Raw genomic sequence first — 15,580 nt, 5'->3', positions numbered from 1 at the left:
ATGGAATAATGTAGGTAAGGTGGGCTTCAGATTGGGACACAGGTCGGCGCAACATCGAGGGCTGAAGGGACGGTACTGCGCTGTAATGTTCTATGTTCTATGGTCTAACTCCCTCAGCTTCTGTTCAAGGGTGTGCTTGCGTTCTGTTCACTGTTTCATTGTGCATTATCTGAATGACATTTTTACCAACGCCCATTTTCCCAAACGTGCAATGCGGCCTTCGCAGCTTTATCTTTCCACACGGGCTCCCTCATGGTGGAAGGGAAGGAGTTGCAGGTTATTCACCCAATGATGTAATCCTGATGTCTTCCAATACCTCCTCTGCATGTGGGTGTACTCACAACAAAGGTTGCTCAGCCATCACTGGGCAGCTAATTTTCAAAGGTTTCATCATTTTCTATATACCTCTTGACTGTCTTCCCTCTATGTATCACTGTCATGTCGTCCAGCCCACTCAAGAGCAAACAGAGCTGGTCAATAGCATGCCAACCCAGCCAGCGGACACGACACCCGAGATTATGTTTTAAAGTGCTCTTTCAGATATGTGCATTCCCTCGAATTCCAACCTCCATAGCATGTTCGATTTGAACTCTTTCATGTTTGGTGCCTAAACGTCATCTGCCAAAACCATAAATTATGAAATCCCATCGCTATGTAAATCGCACAGGGCGAGAGGAAAGGAATTGCTCACCAAGTGATGAAGAAAAGCTGTAACACATGCTGAAATTAAGGACAATTAATTGGTATTAACACTACAACGTGCCTTTTTCATAATAGAAACTTCAAAACTTTTCCTCTGTATGAGTTTAAACAAATGTTGATCCCTGTCACATTATGAGATATTGGGAAGTTGACAAAGTGTTATAACAAACAAGTGATCAAAGAAGTGGGTTTCAAGTCGTATTTTGTCACACAAAACGAAGCTTGTATCACAAAACTGATTTGACAGAATTTGTTCTGCTCAAGGTCATCATCTTTTGTCAGTCTCAAGACGTTAGTGCTTCCTTAACTCAGTGGTTCGAGCCCTGGTTTTGTAAACCAGGAGTTGTAGCCTCCATTCTCACGGCAGTCTTGCTGAATTTTCTTACAACTATTGCAGCAAGCATCCGAAGGTGCGTGCTATATGTTGTTAGGAAATATTTTTGAAGGAACAGCTGGAAGTCATTTTTTTATGCAGACCAGGCCTCATCTGTTTCAGTTTGGAAGTCCACATCCGTGTTTTTCTTTCTAGGAATATGAGAATGACAAGCTTCTGATGCGAAGAATGCCTTTGTTTGGCAGGAAGACCAACGTGACTCAGTAGAAGCAGTAAAGTAATGGTAAAACAGTGCAGGACGAATACGAACAGGGATGCGGCTGTGTGCTTCCGTTCCTTATGTAGAAACAGGAATGTGCTGGAATCCAAATTAAACAGATAGGAGGCTGGAAGAGCATAGCTAGCCAGGCTGCCACAGAGGTGGAGAAATTAACGTTTAGCAGGTTCCAAATATTCACGATTGGGGCAGTCTTAGAAGGACAGCCTCCTGCCAGTTTGCCTATGTAAACAGAAACGGGTTTTAAAGCTAATAGTGAACAAAGAAGAGGCCAGACTGTTCAATTCTTCATTTTATGGAAATTGGGCTCTCCTGAGTCCTTCGTCGCTATCAAAAGATGTGTCTGTATAGTTCCCTCTATGGGTCAAAATGAGGTTCAGTTCTCCCGCAGGTCAGGAACAAATGTGACGGTATCTGACTTCAGTCTCTATCGCTGGTTCATTTGAGATTAAAACTTTGCATGGAAAGTCTCATTGAAATGAACACTTCAGACGTCAGGCTGTGGGCCAAGTATTGGTATCTGGAAACGAGAATGGATGGATGTTTAATGACTGGCACTGACATAATGTATTATTCTGTGCTGTAAAAGAACGGTGTCACGAACATTCTTTTTTGATAGAAATTTCTCATCGCTGGAAAAGAAAGCTGTGCTGCTGAGAGAAGATACAACTGCACATGCTGTCCTTACCGGTCGGCTAATGGTTACGATGTAGCGCTTTCACCGCTGTGGTTTGGGTTCATTTCTTGGTCAGGGAATCTGGATTTATTGTTCCTAATAAGGGCAACAACGAAAGTAGAGCATCTTTGACAGGAATCGCATTTCAAACGCGTCCGCATGTGCCTTGCAATATTGTACAGGGCCGCAAATTGGCTCACTGGTTATCACTGCTGCCTCACTGCGCCAGAGATATGATTTGCCTACAACTGGGTCGACTGTCAGTAAGGTGCCTTATTCAGGAGCAAATGAAGAGAAAAAGGGTAAAGTATTGCTCTGTGAGGGTTAATCCCTGGAGGATTGGTGTGCATTTCTTGCAGCGAATAGTCAGTTTCTGAACTTTAGGCATTCTATGTTCCCTTACTGTGTTGCTTTAGCAAATGTTCAGAAAGGAGAGACAAGTGAGGAAAAACGGTCACTTCCCAGTCAGGGATTCATACATAATGCGACAACTAACGGATTCACTTTTGAAAGAATTAGCTGCTGGGATGTGCCCGGCTGCAATGTCATTTTCGCAGCAGATAATGATAGCCCATCAATCCAGGCAAAAATCAATGGTAAGCTGAGTCTATCTTCTCAGACTCTTTTCAGCTACAAATGTATCTGTGAGTGCGTGAGAATATATATTCGCTTATGATTTGGTCAAGTAAACATGATATGCTTGACCTTACTGCAATTTCGACTCTTGCTTTGCTCAATGATTTCACCCATTGCTCGAAACAGGGCGACTTTCACGTTTACACGAAACATGAAACACACCTGACGACAGGGAAAATGCACAAAGCTGAACAGGCCGTGTTCTACATCATACCGTGCAGCATAGTTTCAGTCACTGTGTTTGTTTTTCAGAATAAGTGTCCCAAAGAATGTTCTCCACCCTTAAATCGGCGGTAGCATTACAATCCGAGAACGACAGATCACATTGTGAGGATACTCTGACCTCGGAGCCAGTTCGAGATGCCACTTTCCTTGCCTTTTACCTTAACCGTGCAATTTGCTGCAGAGATGTTCACTCCTGGACATGAGCCACATGGATACCAACTGAGTTGGAAACCTGTGTGGGAATCGACGAGAAGCGACTCAATAAATTTTGCTAAATTCCATGGTGCTTTTTAGAAATGTTTTTTCTGTTCACCTCAATCTAAAATGCAGTTTCTGAACATAGTCACAGAAGTCAAAAGGTAATTACCTCACCCCACCCCCACTCCAGAAGAGGTGCTCACTGCACTTGAGTGCTTTTTGTTCTCGATGTGAAGAGCTCTCACGCCTGAGTCACCTTCACGTCTCTGGTTGCTGAGTGAATCACAAAGAAGGAATTTCACCAGAGCTGCAACTGCCTCACTTCCCCACTCGCCCTCCCCGTGTACATTTTCCTGCTCGTCAGTGATTTAAAGAAAACCAAATGGATGCGATGTCATTCTGTAGCCTCTCTGTCGATTCCTCGGTTTCAGTTCCAACATGACTTAGATCTCGGGGCGGACCTTAATACTAGCGACGCTATGAAAGCACAGGTCCAAAGGTTCCTCTGAGAGTGTAATTTCTTTCATTGCTGTTGCTAATTGAATGAGCCACTAACGTGCGAACTGCTCCAAAACATGATTCAGGACCTCTGGTGCCAATTCTCGCACGTTGAATAAGGACAGACAGCTTCCAAATGAGGTCTTTCAGAGACGACCTTGGGGTATATTTGACAGGCAGACAAGTTCAGGAATTCGTGGTGCGCTGTGACACCAGAGCATCAGTTTCTTCCCTGTCTTTGAACCGAGCCGCATGCGTAAGGAATGCAAATGCGGTACTGCTTTTCGTGGAAGGATCAGAAAGCGGTAACTACACTCTCAAACAGAATGGCATATGATCAGAACCAGGTTGCAGAAAAGCTTTACAATGCTCTGCACAGTCATGAAATGGAATTGCATTACATTTCACTACGAGAACAGATTTGTTCCAGCAAATTCGAAGGCAGGTTTGCAGATGGGAAAGCAAGCAAGGAAGCTCCGTTCTTGTCCATGGAAAAGGCAGCAGTTGAAGAACAAAGCAGTTTCTGCCCAGTTTCGAACTGGGGACCTTTCGCGTGTGAGGCGAACGTGATGACCACTACACTACAGAAACAAGCCGCTGGTGCCCGTGCTGCGGCTCAGTGGCATCCAGCACTGAAAGTTGAAGCCATTCCTCGTTTCACCTTTCTGTTTGCCAGAGCTCGTTGTTGTCCAGCGTAACTGACATCTTGAAAACATTAAAAAAAGACACGTGAAATTGATGACAAAATATAGACAAGGATGTCGTCAATGTTTGGATCCGTAGGGCGAGGTGGAATAGGCTGGGACGACTTTCCCTGCAGCGTAACGGCTGCGACATGACCTTATGGAAGGGTGGTAAACTGAGTATTTACGTGTTTTACCCAAGTTGGTGTGAGTTGAAAACTCGAGAGCATAGGTTTAAGGTGAGTGGGCTGAAATTGACAAAGGACCTGAGGCACATTTCCCACACAGAAGGTTGTGTGTGTTTGGAATGAGTTACCAGAGGAAGTGGAGGAGGCTATTACACTCAGAAAATTGCAAAGGTAATCGGATGATTTCTGGATAGGATGGGTTTAGAGGGATTGGGGCCAAATGCTGGGGAACGGGACTTGTTTAATTTTGGCTATGTGGTGAGCATGGACGAGATACACCGAAGTATCTGTTTCCACGCTGTGTACCCCAATAACGTCGTGTTGCTTACACCGGCTTTAAAGGATCACTTTTTAGCGGAGTTTGCCGTCGCAGTCTGTGGCACAATCATTTAGTCTGTTCGACTGCTCACGGGAAAGGTAGTATTGTGAAACACTACAGAAACGAACGACTTCCTTACTTTAGCTCCGACTGACCATAATCTGTGAAATTTCCCCACATCCTCAGTTTTTGGATTTTTGCTGCTGGAAGTTACCTCAGAAACCCTTTTAACTCGAAATGTATTGAGCGAATCGCAAAACAGAAAGCATTTAACACGGAACACAAACAAAACTGGCAAACCAAATGCATTTTCAGACACAGGGATGCATGAATACTAAATGTGAGACAGTCCAAGGGCATGAGTCATAAAGTAATCTCACAACTAACAACAGGGCAATTCCAAACTCCTCTTTCAAACATACTGCAGCCTTAATGCACCACCACTTCCCAGACAATGCTGAAAAGAGAGAAAGAAAGAACATAATAAGAATTGGCCATAAAAAGTGAATTTCACCAATCACAGTCTCGATTAGACTACCTTTCCCTTCCGATTTCTCCAGGACGGAAATGAAGGAAATAGGAGAAATTCAATAATATATGAGACCGAAATTCATTGGAACGATTTTCCCATTCGCCAGAAAACCAAATAATGACGAGTCGAGTCACCGCAGGAGTTTGTCTCACAACAGCGATGAAATAACAGTCTCCATTCGGTTCCAGTAATAACTCAACTTGCCTGGAACATAACGCAGCAGTAGAGCTGCTTGTGGTTTTCCGTGCGGGAGGCGAGCACTACCATGACAGCACAGACACTTTGAGACAATCTGTACTCTCCCACGCCACAGTTAACTCTCCAGGAATCGTACCCAATTTGTTAAAACCTCAACTTGCCTGGAACGTAAAGCAGCTTGAGCCCGCGATTTACCGTGTGGGATGCGAACACGATCATAGAACATAGAACATAGAAGAATACAGCGCAGTACAGGCCCTTCTGCCCTCGATGTTGCGCCGATCCAAGCCCACCTAACCTACACTAGCCCACTATCCTCCATATGCCTATCCAATGCCCGCTTAAATGCCCATAATGAGGGAGAGTCCACCACTGCTACTGGCAGGGCATTCCATGAACTCACGACTCGCTGAGTAAAGAACCTACCCCTAACATCTGTCCTATACCTACCCCCCCCCCGCCCTTAATTTAAAGCTATGCCCCCTTGTAATAGCTGACTCCATACGTGGAAAAAGATTCTCACTGTCGACCCTATCTAAACCCCTAATCATCTTGTACACCTCTATCAAGTCCCCCCAAACCTTCTTTTCTCCAATGAAAACAACCCTAAGTGCCTCAGCCTTTCCTCTTACGATCTTTCTACCATACCAGGCAACATCCTGATCATGACAAGATGGACACTAACCCCCGTCTCCATAAAGCAAATTCCCTGTCCTGCTTTTTATTTGAACACACCGCAGCCACAGAAATTGCTGTGGGGGGACTCGAGCCTAAGCCTCTTTAGTAATTGAGTTCTGAAGCAGGCGCCTCCGGCTCCTTGGTTACCCTTCATAGGACTGATTCGGTTCGAATAGTGAAATTTCCTGCGTCTGATCCGCAGGACACCCTGCAGGATTTTCAGACAGCGCCATCCCTACTATGACATGTCCGTGTTTGATAATATTCTGCGATGTAGATGTGTCCCGGCTTTGCCAATATCACCGTTGTTTAAATCCCTACATCTTGTTGGTTGAACTGTGATTCCAGTCAGAATCACAAATGTGTAACAAAACACCTTAGCTGTGCTGCCTCTCTATAGAGATAAACGTGCTTCTCTATTCGTATCATTCTCTTGCCTTCTCCCTGTAACTCTACACATTTTTACTTTCAACATGAACATTGAATTAGTTTTTCAACAACTCGATTGAAACTGCGTCTTTGTCAATGTCAGACCCCAACCATTCCCTATGCGAAAACATTTCTCATCATGTACATTTTTCTTCTTTTACTAATGTCTTTAAAACTCTGCCAAATCGTTCTCGATCCTTTCAGGCGTAGGGAGCATTCCCCCTTCCTTATTCCCTCTGTCTAACCCACTCATGTCTTGGAAAGGTTTAACAAGGCCAGCTTTCGGCCTTCTGCTCTCCAAGGAGACCTGTCCCAACTTTCCAAATGACCTTTATTGTTGACATTCCTCATATACCACACTATTCTCATCAACGTGTTCAGCGCTGTTTCCAATCATTTCACGTTCCCACTTCCTAAAGTTTCACACCAGAACTGTGCGAATATCCAGATGGTGGATTTACTCAGAGTGGGACTCTGTGGGTGAACAGCCTCTAACACTTGTTTCACTTTCACCACATGTGGTACTGTGCCATGCTCACTACAATGACTCTTCTGACCCAAAACTCAAAGGAATTTCAAAGTGTGCAACTTAATGATTTACATCCTTTTATCAAGCAGTTGATAGGACGACCGGGCAAAAGTGAAATCAAACAACCAAGGCTCGATGGCGATTTGAAGTCAAAAATTCTCCCACGCCAGTATGAACACAAGCTACTAAGCGAAGATCGTGCCCTAGACACTCTTACATTGCCAACACCAAACCATCTGAGATTCGGTCAGGTCCAACTACATCCTAATTTGTCCTCAGATTTCTAAGCATCAAAGTGTTTTCAGAATGTCGCCTTCTCATTCCATCTCCTTGTTCACGGGACAGTGCTATTTATCCCTTCCGTTTGCACTGAGTTGTCTCCATTGGCAGAGTATTCAGCTATTTCCCTCCACCGGGGAGGCAAGCGCGGACACACTCGAAACCTCGCTCTCATTGGCACAGCCAGTTCCCTCAAGTGCTGAGAATCAGCAAGTTTGATTGGGAGCTTCCTGCAAATATCATTTATCTGAGAAGCGATAAAGATGTTGAGCTTATGGGTAAGACACAAGTGTACTCCGGACTCTCTACCCTCAGGTAAATTCATGTGAGGGCATTTTTGTGCAGCCCGTTTGCTGTTTAAAATCCATCTTCACACAGCAATCCAGCAGAAAGGCTTTTGGAACACTAACATCGGCTTCTTTGCTGCAATCGGGCAGCAGTTAACATCTGAGCCCCAACTTTCCCAGATAAAGACAATCCAAGTGAAAGTCTCACTCACTGAGAGCTATCCCCACGCCCCTGACCTGCGGGTTGCAGACAGTTTAACGCAGAAGATAGGGTGAACACTGAGACTTGTTTCACCATCAGCCACTCTGTCCCAGAGACAGGAAGAGGGACAGCATCAAAATGTAGCGTCACTCACGCGCCGACAGAAGCTGTTCAGCCCATCGAGTCCATAGCGACTCTCTGCCGCTTGTATATCCCTGTGGTTATTTATGTCCTAATAATGCGGAGCTGTCCCTGTATCGCAATTCTGACTCCAACAAATTGATCGAATTGTAATTCACACGTTTTCATTTCACAGGAAGAACACTGCTGTGTGAAACGGAGTGGGGAATAACTGCAGGGCGTCATGCGCATAGAGCACTCTACAACTGATGTATCTCACCTTCATCAGTTTATTCCCAGCTCTGGCAAGAGATTTTGCGAATCAGATCAGAGCACACCGACAGAGAACAGGTAAAGAGCTTCCAGAACTTCACAAGTGTGTTTCCTCACTTGTGTAAATTTCCCGTGTGTATCAGTATGAAATATTCATTTCAGATACATTGAATGAAAGGAAGTGGAAAGTGAAACAACAGGTAATGCGTAGAATGGAGATCTATTATAGAGAAGAACTGAAGGGGGCAGTACACACACTGAAACATGGAATTGTCAACGAGTAGAGGATGTTTTCAATCCATTAATTTCATGGTCATGAGCCCAATACGCTCCCACTGGGCCGCTCTGTTCGCGCTGACCAGAGCAGTTTCACACAGTCTTCCGCATTTCGTCTGGCGTGTGGCATGTACCTCAGAAAATGATTTCAAAAGGTCTTCACTATTATTGTGTGACACTCTGTGGTGCAGATGTGTCCCGGCTGTGTCAATATAACCTGTGCCTAACTTGCCACATTCTGTTGGTTTCACTGTGATTTCACTCAGAATCACAAAAAATGTCACAGTGCAAAGTGAGGCTATGCAGCCCCCAAACAATAAGGAAATGTCTATGGCGGTCGATTGATTGTCTTTATTTGATTGATTGATTGTCACATGAACCTCAGTAAAGTGAAAACTTTTGTTTGCGATTGGTAAAGGCAGATCATACTAATCAAGGACATGCAGATCACAGCATAAGTAAAACAAAAAATTGGACAGATTAAGGCTTTCATGTTACTCCGCACAGGACGTGCACTCGGCAAAATCCACATTAACAGGATCAGCATCATTTGAAGTTAGGGAATCATTTCTCAGTCTTGTAACGACCTCCAAGAAGTTGCTGTTGTGTGTCTTTAAGCTTCGGTACCTTGATCTGAAATCGATCTCATCAAAATTATACATTCTGCGTCAAAAATAGAACCAAATGCAAAACTCCAGTGCTCAAGTGTGACTTCTCACACGTACATCACCCACCCGAGGCGATATCACACCCAAGACCAACAAACCAGAACCGCAACAGAAGCATAATCCATAAATCAGGTGAGTTTCCTTGTTTAAAAAATAGGGTTTTTCTAATGTTTCGGAAGGAAGGCCGCACTGAGTTTTAATAACAGCTCCTTGCCATTCTGACTTCCGGTTCCCCGGAGGCTGTGCGAGCCACTTTTTTTGCGAGCGGGCTCCCATCATTGGCAGCTGGACTAACTCATCTTGAATTGCCAATTAGTGTTGTGGGAGAGAAACATGAACACGCTTTTCAGCCCACGATCAAACACGGGGTTGTGGAGCGCGGGAGGGGGTTAGAGGTAGTGGGAGTTATGGAAGTTCTGGAAAGCTGTACAAAAGAGAGATCGCGCATGCACAGGACTTAATATTCTCGAGGGAACCTTGTGCAAATAACGCCATCTGAGACAGATAGAAATGTGAAGAACTGCAGGGAAAGATATAATCTCTCCCAGTCATCTGTGTCTGTGTCCTTCTCGAAGTTACAGCGAGGGCTTTGCTGTCTGAATCAGCATGGGATGTTACTGCAGCGAGTCCTGACCCTCAGGCACGTTGCACCTGATCTGTATAAGTTTTATCAGGTTACCGCCAGCTCAGAGAACAGATTTCAAAGCTCACATCATCTCGGAATGACACGGAACAGAAAAAAGCGATTCAGACCTACATCTTACCACTTGCTGGGGAGAAAACGGATGTGGGAGAGCAAACAGTCACGACCAGTGCATGTTCACAGCATTTACAATCTTGGTCCGTGTGACAACAAAAGCAGGAACCAGGAACTGTTTATCTTGCTCCTTAAAACAGGCGTGAAAACTTGCAGAACATCGATACATCTACATGCTGTTAGTGAAATGATGAAAAGCATAGTACAGTTCAAAGAGCCCATAACCTCTGGGTTATGGGCTCAGCACGCTCCAACTGGGACCCTCTGCTCACCGGATTTGAACACAAACAAAGAAATAACTCAGTGACAAAATCTATTGAATCGGATTCTGTGATGAATTGAAAGTGATGGAATGAAAAGCCCCTTGAGAGCGGGATGTAACATTATCTGTGTAGGGATCGTTTTCCAGACTCGACTAGAGTGCGCAGTGCTGTTCCATGGGTCAATAACACGACAGATAGATTGAATCAGCGTCGAATGTTATTGTAGGGATCCCTGTCACTTCGACACACTGCACCTTTTGTACAATGTTGCAAAAGCACGGACGTTTTGTGTAGGGACAATTTCAAAATCGTTACTGAGGCAAAATGCACAAATGAGCAAAACAACAAAGCAACCACAGAATCTGGTGTTACGTGAGGGGGTAAACCCCCTCTGCTAATGTAAACCAGCAAAACAGAAAGGATTCACAACGTGCTGTATTCTGTTAAAATTCCAGAGGCAAAGAAACAACCCAAAAATCACTGCTTAAAGTTAAAAATAACAACTTTATTGTTTTTTATTGACAGAGAATAATCAACCTACAACTCCTTTCTCTAAACCTTCTGCTCTACAATACCTTCCCTCACTCTGATCCCAATAACTTTTACAAAAAAGTTCAAATTTAAAAACCAGATCGTTGTCGAATGTTCTCTTTGTATCTTCCTCTGGAGATTGTTTTCTCCAGGTCGGTGTTGATGCTTTTTTTCTGTGCAATCTGTTTCTCCAGAGAGACACCTCTTGGAGATTTTACTGCCATCCTACATCTGTTGGTCTTTTAACTGCCCTCTTTGCTGTTCTTTGTCGCTCTGGGTTGGGACATAATTTAAACAGATTGGCCGAAGTCAAATTTGATTTTTGTAGTCATGTAACACAGTTCTTAGTTGTTTTCATCAAATGTGATGTTGTTGCCTTGTTCTGGACTCCTTGTGCTAGCCAGACATTTCAGCACCATTAAAAGTACGTTACACCCACAACTTCATAACACCGGCATTTGCCAAGACAGTTTATTTCTCTCAACATCGCTCTCTATCAATCTCATGTGTCTGAGATTTGAACAATCTCTGGTCAATGTTAATCAAAACTGCCCTATTCTCAGAGCCTCAGATTTAATACGCCCCTTACTTATGTCTAACAATATTAATTTATTTCGCACTGTGTTAGTTCAGCACACGTTGAGAAGAAATAAAAATGAGAACAACAGTCACCTGTGTGACTGCGATTTGACCCAATGTTGCTGCAGCCAACAGATTCTGCTTTAATTGAAATAGCCTTCATCTTTCCTGTACCAGTAATGAGATTGCATAGCATTGTGGTAAGTTTTCATGAGTTAAATTAGACCCAGCATCATTTCTCAGGGCGAAATTTACTGATGAAATGCACGGGCGTTGGGGGGTTCAATTTGGTTAGGAAGGATATGGTCAGAGTTCCCTTGATACAAAATCGTTAGAGACGATGGAAATGAGATTTACTGGGAGGTATAGCCACGAGAAAAGAAAAGAAGGGATTTAATGGGATGGTGGAATAGATGAAGATTCACGCAACATAAATCAGGAATGACTGAGTTGTGTCCTAATGGAGGTTTTCCAGCGGATGTGAGATTGGTAAGGGTAAATAAGAGGGAAATTACCTCGTTCAGGTGAGTGTATAACTAGAGGTTAGTGCTTTAAAATCAGCGAGGAACGACAACGATGTTTGCAGCAGGTACTTTTTTTCTGAGTTTTTGATATTGGAGATTACTTTTCAGACAGAGAAAAAAATTAGAAGATGATTCCAGCATATTTCAAAGGCCAGTTGCAGACACACAAGGAGCGAATTTAACAGGGGCAGGGATTCTGGGCTGCCTGGATGGGGAGACAAAAGTGACACACTCACAAATTGTTTAGCGTTCATCTGAAAGAAATTGGATAATATCTGCAACTGAACATGTTAAGTGTAAGAAGAGCTGGTGGTGTTGAAAGGTGTAGCAGCTGATTCGACGTGAACTACTACAAATTGTTAATGTACTGAGCTGTTCGTTTTAGCTTTGCATTAAATGGAAGCGGGTTAGCTCAGTCCGCTGGCTAACTGGTTTATGGTATAGAGTGAGACTAACAACGTGGGATTAATTGTCGCACTCTCTCAGGTTGCCATAAGGATCATCATCTCCACCGCTCATGCGATCTGTAATGCGATTGTGACTCTAGTGAGTAGGAATGGACCGGTCAATGTCAAGCACAATTATCATTGCCATCTGAGCCTTGAACATTTGGTCACAATGACCAGGAAAGGAACTGAGTCCATTTAATACTCACTGATCTCCTCCCGAAAAATCCAGCGACAAGATTCGTCCTTATTCCTGTTGGAACTCTCTGTTCTGCACAGCAGCAAAACTATTTGTCATGACTACCACATTCACTGACGACATTCAGTCTACCGAAAGAGATAAATCTAATTCATTTCGAACGGTTTAATGAGCTGTGTGAGTTTGCAGCAAACCAGGATTACCTGAAACGAGTTTGACAGCCTTTCCAAGAATGTAATCCAGTGCAGTGTCAGAGATTTGGAAAAGGTCATCAAGCTAAAATATCACCTTTGTTTCTCGATCCACAGATGGATAATTACCTGGGGAATACGTGCAGTTTTACGGTTAATAATTACTACCTTTCCCAAAGACAGAGCAATCCCACAAATCAGAAACTGGAGTTTTAGAATAAATGCTGCTTTATTCGACATTATTCTTCAACTACGCCTTAGTCTGGTGCTCCAATTATTCCTGATCAACGTCAGTAAATCCAGCTTTAGATAAGGATTGAAATTACAACCGCGGCATTTTAACACACTGTTCAGTGCCAAGCGCTGATCGGTTGCTCCACTGGAGCCGCCGGCAGCAATCCGACAAAGTGCCCTACTCGTACCTCTGGGACCGCCGACCCGCCTGTTCTACTTTTGCTGTGGTTCTGAAATTAAAGCTAAGGCAGAGGAGGAGAACTCATATGGACCTGTGACTATTCGAGCATCAGGTTCAGGAAATGGGACATAGAAAACTGATGTACAAAGTAGACTTGATTGAAAACTGGGTTTCTGTGGGTCGCTGCGAAGTTTACAGGAAATGTTATATTTTCGCTGTCACAGGGCTTCTCATTCGGTCTGCTTCAATTTGGCACAGAATTCGATTCAACGACACTTCACTAACGTCCTTTCGCAAGTTCTTACAGACAACATGAAACATACTGCACTCATCATCAATCTTCACCATGGCTACATCCAAGGACATGTTGCACAGATTTCAGGAATATTGAAGATATAAGAATATCATGCAAGAGTAAATTGATTTTCAGTTTAAATTGTAAAGTGATAAGAATCCACAGTGAGATAGATAATGCCCGAAATTCATGTTTATTCCCGTGGCCAGAACTCTAGCCAGGAAAAGGGAAAATCTGTCGCTGAATCCCCAATATCCACACGCTTGCTTGCTCCATGTGTCCAGTGGGAAGCCTGTGTGAAGGAGCATGTAGTCTGACAGAGCGCCTGGAAGAACCCTCCACTGTCTGATCTAAAGCTGCAACAGGAGCTGCGTATTCCAGCTGTGAGAGCAATGGGATAAAGGGGAGGTCCTTGCTTTTCCGTGGTGTAGGTTCACAGTGTTCTCATCATGTTATTGTTTAAAACCCTCTGTCAGAAATAGCACAGACAGGGAGGAATAGGAGGGGGCCATTTCCCCCACCAGCACTACCCCGCCATTTATATAATTATGGCTGACCGAACAAGTCAAAGTCTTTTCCCAGCCCATCCACACCAACCTATCGCCCAAAGTGAAAAAGACACTGAATAAACCGAAAAATTCTGTGCAACTGTGGGAGCAAAATGTGTTTAGAGACAGTGAGCTTATGCAATGGGATTCTTGGCTGATCATGTTTTAAATGATTCGATTCCATCAAAACTCACCACTAAGAAGGTGAGGAGTCCTCTCTGGTCAGTAGCAGGGACGAGAACTCCAGACGATGGGAAATGATGATGAGTCAGCAGAACAATCATTGATTCAGCTGAAATCTGAACTACACTCCGATTCTGCTGGGACTCAAACCCACAAACTTTGAATCGCAATCTTAACAATGCAGTAGAGGTCCAACACGTCTTTCATTGGGCTACAGAGCTGCGCTAACCTGTATTTTACTGCACCCAAAGTTACGGTGTTCAAGTCTTTCATCTAACTTCGGTTTATCCTCGCCCTACTTCCCAGTACCTGGGCCTTATCCGTGCATGCTCTAGCTCCTCAAGTGTTCAGCTAAATACTCCTGAAGTGTTTTGATGACTCTAAGCTTTACCACACGTTCAAACAGTGAGTTCTAAACAAACAACACTCTCAGGATGTAAACATTCTTCCTAAATCTTCTCTGAACATTCTCTCTCTAGCTTTTCATCGATATCCCTGGTTATTAACCCTTTCCATAAGAAGTTTATTACTGTCACACATACCTAATCCCTTTCTGTGCACATTAATCAATTTCTCTCTCAGCTTTCTCCGCTCTCAGATAAAGAGGCCAAGACGAGCTCATCCATCTTTGCAGTGGCGTGTGTGTAGTGCTTTAAAAGCACAGCCGGTCAGGCAGCCTCCGAGGAGCAGGAGAAGCGATCATAAGCCATTCATCAGGAATGAGGATTTTGAGTCGGGGTTGAGGGAGAGGAATGGGGTTCGTGGTCAGGTGATGAGAAAGTGGATGAAGGTGAGGGAGAATGTGATAGTTCAGAAGGAGGATTGATGGACGGGCCCGGAGAGCAGAGCCTAGTTGGGACTGGGATAATGTGGGGGGAGGCGAAATGAGGAAGCTGTTGAAATACACATTTATCCCGAGTGTTTTCAGGGTCCGAAGTTGGAATATGAGACGTTCTTCCTCCAGGCATCGGCTGGTAATGGAACGGCGGTGACTTGTGCCCGAAACATCGATTCTCTTCTCCTCAGATGCTGTCTGACGTGCTGTGCTTTTGCAGCACTACACTCTCGACTCTGAGCTCCAGCACCTGCAGCCCTCACTTTCGCTTATCTTCGCAGAGGGAATGGCCTAGCTCAGGCACCACCTTGGTAAATCTACTCTGACCACGCTCCCGTGTAAACACACGTTTCCTTAAGGCTGGCAATCAGAACAGAACAAAATTATCCGAAGAAAAGCAGAAATACCTGAACAAAATCAGCAGGTTTATTGCAACTAGGAGAGATTTTCGAGCCAAACGATCCGCCTTTGGAACGAATGGTGTGTGTAGGTGGGGTAGGAACGTGAAAGAAGGTGGACAGGGTCTAAAATGATGGAACTCGATGTTGGGTATTGAAGATTGTACGGTCTGTCAGCAGGAAATGACGTGCCGCTCTTCCAACTCGCG

At 44.2% G+C, this 15,580-nt stretch overlaps 1 non-coding gene across 1 annotated transcript; it reads right to left on the bottom strand.

The window, feature by feature from the left end:
- Nucleotides 1-4,064: 4,064 nt before the first annotated feature.
- trnav-cac (transfer RNA valine (anticodon CAC)) lies at nucleotides 4,065-4,137 on the bottom strand. Its single transcript has one exon. It is a non-coding gene; the product is annotated as a tRNA-Val (tRNA).
- Nucleotides 4,138-15,580: the final 11,443 nt, after the last annotated feature.

This window comes from Chiloscyllium plagiosum, unplaced genomic scaffold (assembly GCF_037043375.1).
Source record: "Chiloscyllium plagiosum isolate Xiang-an unplaced genomic scaffold, Cpla_swu_hap1 HiC_scaffold_51, whole genome shotgun sequence".
NCBI classification, from domain to species: Eukaryota; Metazoa; Chordata; class Chondrichthyes; order Orectolobiformes; family Hemiscylliidae; genus Chiloscyllium; species Chiloscyllium plagiosum.
The sequence above is the reverse complement of the archived record's forward strand: the minus strand, read 5'-3'. Positions and strand labels throughout refer to the sequence as shown.